This window comes from Arachis hypogaea, chromosome 3 (assembly GCF_003086295.3).
Source record: "Arachis hypogaea cultivar Tifrunner chromosome 3, arahy.Tifrunner.gnm2.J5K5, whole genome shotgun sequence".
In the NCBI taxonomy this organism is placed as follows: domain Eukaryota; kingdom Viridiplantae; phylum Streptophyta; class Magnoliopsida; order Fabales; family Fabaceae; genus Arachis; species Arachis hypogaea.
The window spans coordinates 93,990,992-93,997,955 of record NC_092038.1 but is presented as its reverse complement, the minus strand read 5'-3'; the positions used below and the strand labels follow the sequence as shown (position 1 = coordinate 93,997,955).

At 38.9% G+C, this 6,964-nt stretch overlaps 1 non-coding gene across 1 annotated transcript; it reads left to right on the top strand.

The window, feature by feature from the left end:
- The first annotated feature begins 5,813 nt into the window (after nucleotides 1-5,813).
- On the top strand, nucleotides 5,814-5,917 carry LOC112793826 (small nucleolar RNA R71). Its single transcript, XR_003198518.1, has one exon. It is a non-coding gene; the product is annotated as a small nucleolar RNA R71 (small nucleolar RNA).
- Nucleotides 5,918-6,964: the final 1,047 nt, after the last annotated feature.

The following is a 6,964-nucleotide window of genomic DNA, read 5'->3' as shown; positions in this document are numbered from 1 at the left end:
TTTGCTAAATTCCCCAGTTAGAGAGGTGTCCAGAGTTCTTAAGCACACTCTTTTTGGTTTGGATCACGACTTTAACCACTCAGTCTCAAGCTTTTCACTTGGACCTTCAAGCCACAAGCACATGATTAAGGACAGCTTGATTTAGCCGCTTAGGCCTGGATTTTATTTCCTTGGGCCCTCCTATCCATTAATGCTCAAAGCCTTGGATCCTTTTTACCATTGCCTTTTGGTTTAAAGGGCTATTGGCTTTTTCTGCTTGCTTTTTCTTTTTCTTTCTTTTTCTCTTTTTTTTTTGCCAATTTTTTTCACTGCTTTTTCTTGCTTCAAGAATCAATTTCATGATTTTTTTAGATTATCAATAACATTTCTCTTTGTTCATCATTATTTCAAGAGCCAACAATTTTAACATTCATAAACTTCACTATAAAAAATATGCACTGTTCAAGCATTCATTCAGAAAACAAAAAGTATTGCCACCACATCAAAATAATTAAACTAATTTCAAGATAAAATTTGAAATCCAAGTACTTCTTGTTCTTTTATAATTAGGCACATTTTTCATTTAAGAGAGGTGAAGGATTCATGGAGTTATTCATTGCTTTAAGACATAGACACTAGACACTAATGATCATGTAATGAAGACACAAACATAGACAAACATAAAGCATCAAATTCAAAAAAAAACAGAAAAATAAGAACAAGGAAATCAAGGATCGGGTCCACCTTAGTGATGGCGGCTAGTTCTTCCTCGTGAAGATCCAATGGAACGCTTAAGCTCCTCTATGTCTCTTCCTTGCCTTTGTTGCTCCTCCCTCATAGCTCTTTGATCTTCTCTAATCTCATGGAGAATGATAGAGTGCTCTTGGTGCTTCACCCTTAGTTGGTCCATGTTGTAACTCAAGCCTTCCAAAGAGGTGTTGAGTTGCTCCCAATAGTTGTGTGGAGGAAAATGCATCCCTTGAGGCATCTCAGGGATTTCATGAGGAATTTCTTCATGCTCTTGTTGAGGTCCATGAGTGGGCTCTCTTGTTTGCTTCATCCTTTTCTTGGTGATGAGCTTGTCCTCTTCAATGAGGATGTCTCCTTCTATGTCAATCCCAGCCAAATTGCATAGGTGACAAATGAGATGGGGAAAGGCTAACCTTGCCAAAGTAGAGGACTTGTCAGCCACCTTGTAGAGTTCTAAAGGTATGATCTCATAAACTTCCACTTTCTCCCCAATCATGATACTATGGATCATGATGGCCCGATCCACAGTCACTTCAGAACGGTTGCTAGTAGGAATGATGGAGCGTTAGATGAACTCCAACCACCCTCTAGCCACAGGCTTAAGGTCCGGTCTTCTCAATTGAACCGGATTGCCTCTTGAGTCTCTTTTCCATTGAGCTCCTTCCACACATATGTCCATGAGGACTTGGTCCAACCTTTGATCAAAGTTGACCCTTCTAGTGTAGGGGCATGCTTTTTCTTGCATCATTGGCAAGTGGAACGCCAACCTTACATTTTCTGGACTAAAATCTAAGTATTTCCCCCAAACCATTGTAAGCTAATTCTTTGGATTTGGGTTCATACCTTGATCATGGTTCCTAGCGATCCATGCATTAGCATAGAACTTTTGAACCATTAAGATTCTGACTTGTTGAATGGGGTTGGTGAGAACTTCCCAACCTCTTCTTCGAATTTCATATCGGATTTCTGGATACTCATTCTTTTTGAGCATGAAAGGGACTTCAGGGATCACCTTTTTCTTGGCCACAACTTCATAGAAGTGGTCTTGATGGACCTTTGAGATGAATCTCTCCATCTCCCATGACTCGAATGTGGAAGCTTTTGCCTTCCCTTTCCTCTTTCTAGAGGTTTCTTCGGCCTTAGGTGCCATAAATGGTTATGGAAAAATAAAAAGTAATGCTTTTACCACACCAAACTTAAAAGGTTTGCTCGTCCTCGAGCAAAAGAAGAAAGAAAGAAAGGAGAGAAGAAGAAAATGGAGAAGATGGAGGGAGATAGAGGTTCAGCCAACGGGGTAGGAGAGTGTTTGTGATGTGTGAAAATGAAAGAGTGAATAGGGGTATTTATAGGGAAAGAGAGGGAGGTGATTGGTGAAGAGAATATAGGGTAGAGCATAGGATTTGATTGGTGAGTGGTGTTTTGGATGGAGTGTTATAGAGATGCGTGAGGGAGAGAAAGAGAGGTGGGGTAGGTGGGGATACTGTGGGGTCTACAGATCCTGAGGGGTCAAGATTTCTCATCCCTGCTCTTTTTAGGCGTGCAAAATGCCCCTATTGTGTAATCCTGGTGTTTAACACCAGACTGCTGCCTATTTCCGGCGTTCAACGCCAGCTTCTATACCTTTATTGGTGTTAAACACCAGTCTGGTGCCCATTTCTGGCGTTAAACGCCCAGAATGGTGCCAGGCTGGGCGTTTAACGCCCATTTTGCTACTCTTACTGGCGTTTAAACGCCAGTAAGCTTATCCTCCATGGTGTGCTATTTTTAATGCTATTTTTGAATTTGCTTTGATTTTTGCAGTTATTTTTGTGACTCCACATGATCATCAACCTAAAGAAAATATGAAATAACATAGATAAAATTGGGTTGCCTCCCAATAAGAACTTCTTTAATGTCAATAGCTTGACAGTGGGATCTCATGGAGCCTCATAGATATTTAGAGCATGGTTGGGGCCTCCCAACACCAAACTTAAAATTTGGTTGTGGCCTCTCAACACCAAACTTAGAGTTTGGCTGTGGCCTCCCAACACCAAACTTAGAGTTTGAATGTGGGGGCTTTGTTTGACTCTATATTGAGAGAAGCTTTTCATGCTTCCTCTTCATGTGTACAAAAGGAGAACCTTGAGTCTTGAATACAAGGTAGTCCTCATTCAATTGAAGGACCAACTCTCCTCCGTCAACATCAATCACAGCTTTTGCTGTGGCTAAGAAAGATCTGCCAAGGATGATGGATTCATCCTCATCTTTCCCAGTGTCTAGGATTATGAAATTAGCAGGGATGTAAAGGCCTTCAACCTCCACTAGCACGTCCTCTACTAATCCATAAGCCCGTTTTATTGAATTGTCTGCCATCTCTAGTGAGATTCTTGCAGCTTGAACCTCAAAGATTCCCAGTTTCTCTATTACAGAGAGTGGCATGAGGTTTATGCCTGACCCAAGGTCACACAGAGCCTTCTCAAAGGTCATGGTGCCTATGGTACAAGGTATTAAGAACCTTCCGGGATCCTCTTTCTTTTGAGGTAATGTTTGATGAACCCAGGTATTTAATTCATTAATGAGCAATGGAGGTTCATCCTCCCAAGTCTCATTACCAAATAGCTTGGCATTCAGCTTCATGATTGCTCCTAAATACTAGGCAACTTGCCATTCAGTAATATTTTCATCCTCTTCAGAGGAGGATACTCATCAGAGCTCATGAATGGCAGAAGGAGGTTCAATGGAATCTCTATGGTCTCTAGATGAGCCTCAGATTCCTTAGGTTCCTCAGATGGGAACTCCTTTTTGTCCGGAGGATGTCCCATGAGGTCTTCCTCACTGGGATTCACGTCCTCCTCCTCCTCTGTACATTTGGTCACACCAAGTAAGGTTATGGCATTGCACTCTCTTTTTGGATTCTCTTCTGTATTGTTTGGTAGAGTGCTAGGAGGAGTTTCAGTGACTCTTTTACTCAACTGGCCTACTTGTGCCTCCAAATTTCTAATGGAGGACCTTGTTTCATTCATGAAACTTAGAGTGGCCTTAGATAGATTAGAGACTATGTTTGCTAAGCTAGAGCGGCTCTGCTTAGAATTCTTTGTCTGTTGCTGAGAGGATGATGGAAAAGGCTTGCTATTACTAAACCTGTTTCTTACACCATTATTAAAGCCTTGTTAAGCCTTTTGTTGATCCTTCCATGAGAAATTTGGATGATTTCTCCATAAGGGATTTGATAAACCCCATTTGTAGGGTTTATCTTGTATTGATTTTAGGAGATTTTAACACCTTTTATCCACATTTATTCAATGAATTAGCATGATTTTGTGATTGTCTCCTTATTTGTGCTTAGATGTGAAAACATGCTTTTTTGGCCTTTAACTTGATGATTTTAATCTCCCTTTGATTCCACTAGATGCCTTGATGTGTTTGTTAGTGATTTCAGATTGAAAAGGCTATGAATGGATCAAAGGAGTGAGGAGGAAAGCATGCAAAGTGGAGAAATCATGGAAAAAGCCAAAGATTTGAACTCGCCCATGGACGCGCGCGCGCACCAGGCGCTTACGCGCACCTTGCGAAATGGCCCATGGACGCGTACGCGTGCTGTGCATGTACGCGTCGATGCTGATACTTGATTTTTAAGTGAATTCACACCCAACGAATTCTCAAGAGTTGTGGAGCCCAATCCCAACCAACTTTGGCGCCTAAACTGCTATTTAAAGCCAAGGATTGAAGAGCAAAGGGGATTCCATCATTCACACACATTAGGATTAGTTTAGAGTTAATTTTAGAGAGAGAAGCTCTCACTTCTCTCTAGAATTAGGATTAGGATTAGGTTTAGTTCTTAGATCTAGGTTTTAATCTTTGCTCTCATCTACTTCTACCTTTCAATTCCTTGTTGTTACATTCATTCTTCTTTTATTCTTTTGTTGTAATTTCCTTTGTGTTGTTCTCATACTTTGTTGTAGATCTACTCTTGTTCCTTCTCTTTTCTTTCAATTCAATTAGAGGTAATTCATAATAATTGTGTTCCTTTTAATTGTTGTTATTGATTTCTTGCAATAATTGTTGTTAGATTTTATTCTTGTTGATTGATTTATTATGCTTTTCTTTTGTACCTTCCAAGTGTTTGATAAAATGCTTGGAAGGATTCTTTAGTAGAATTTTGTGCTCTTGGCTTAGAAAGGTAACTTAGGACTTCTTAAGTTACTAATGTCCAAGTAATTGATGATTGGGAGCCATTGACTCTAGTTCTCACTAATTGAATTAGTGGAGAGTTAGGACCTATGGACTAGGATTGATATAACTCATTTGACTTTCCTTTACTAGTTAGAGGATGACTTAATGGGATTAATCCTTGCCAATTTTCATATTGTGGTTAGTGATTAGGATAGAGATCCTTGACCACCAACCTTGCCAAGACCTTTTTAGCTATTAGTTTACTTCCTTGTCATTTATCTTTCATGCCTCTTATCAAAACCCTAAAAATAACTCATAACCAATAACAAGACACTTTATTGTAATTCCTAGGGAGAACGACCCGAGGTTCAATACTTCGGTTTATAAATTTTAGGGGTTTGTACTAGTGACAAACAACTTTTTGTATGAAAGGATTATTGATTGGTTTAGAAACTATACTTGCAACAAGAATTCATTTGTGAAATTCTATACCATCAAAAATTCAATCATCAGTATTATAGGTGTTTTCATAGGCTTCACCCATGTAATTCACCTCTGCCATTGTAGTGTTCTCAGGATCATAAGCTTCTTCTTCAGAAGATGCTTCTTTAGTACTGTTGGATGCATTTTGCAGTCCATTCAGACTCTGAGAGATCATATTGACTTGTTGAGTCAACATTTTATTCTAAGCCAATATGGCATTCAAAGCATCAATTTCAAGAACTCCCTTCCTTTGAGGCATCCCATTATTCACAAGATTCCTTTCATAGGTGTACATGAACTGGTTATTTGCAACCATCTCAATGAGTTCCTGAACTTCTGTAGGTGTTTTCTTCAGGTGAATAGATCCACCTGCAGAATGGTCCAATGACATCTTAGACAATTCAGACAGACCATCATAGAATATATCCAATATGGGCCATTTTGAGAGCATGTCAAAAGGACACTTTTTGGTCAGTTTCTTGTATCTTTCCCAAGCTTCATAGAGGGATTCACCTTCTTTCTGTCTAAAGGTTTGAACATCCACTCTAAGCTTGCTTAGCTTTTGAGGAGGAAAGAACTTGGCTAAGAAAGCCGTGACCTGCTTATCCCAAGAGTTCAGGCTATCTCTAGGTTGAGAATCCAACCATATTCTAGCTTTGTCTCTTATAGCAAAAGGGAAAAGTATAAGCCTGTAGACCTCAGGATCAACCCCATTAGTCTTAACAGTATCACAAATCTGCAAGAATTCAGTTAAGAATTGAAAAGGATCTTCTGATGGAAGTCCATGAAACTTGAAATTCGGTTGCATCAGAGAAACTAATTGAGGCTTTAGCTCAAAATTGTTTACTCCAATGGCAGGGATTGAGATGCTTCTTCGATGAAAGTTAGAATTTGGTGCAGTAAAGTCACCAAGCATCTTCCTTGCACCTCCACCATTGTTATTGGGTTCGGCCATCTCTACTTCTTTTTCAAAAATTTCAGTAAAGTCCTCTTCAGAGTGTTGTGTTTTAGCTTCTCATAGCTTCCTCTTCAGAGTCCTTTCAGGTTCTGGATCAGCTTCAACAAGAATGTTCTTATCCTTGCTCCTGCTCATGTGAAAAAGAAGAGAACAGAAAAGAAGAGTAATCCTTTATGTCACAGTATAGAGAGATTCCTTTATGTGAGTAGAAGAATATAAGGAGAAGGAGAAGAGAAGAATTCGAACACAGAGAGGAAGAGAGGGTTTGAATTATAAGAAGAAGAGAAGAGTGTTAGTGATTAAATAAATAAATAGAAAGAGATGAGAGAGAGTTTTCGAAAATAATTAAAAAGAAAAGGAAAATATTTTTGTTTTTATTTTAAAATTTAGTTAGAATTCGAAAATATTTTTGTAATTGGAACATGGTTTTTGAGCTAAAGAACACACAACCCGTGAGATTTTTAGCTTATTTATATGGTTACACTATTTGACCATAAACATTTTATTCTTGTGTGTTTACTTCTCTATGATTGTAATTTATATTTTGTTTCATCCTATATGTCCAATGTTTAATGTGTTATATGCATGCATATGATTGAGGTCATTATTTGTTTAGCTCACTTATCCCAAATAGCCTAACCT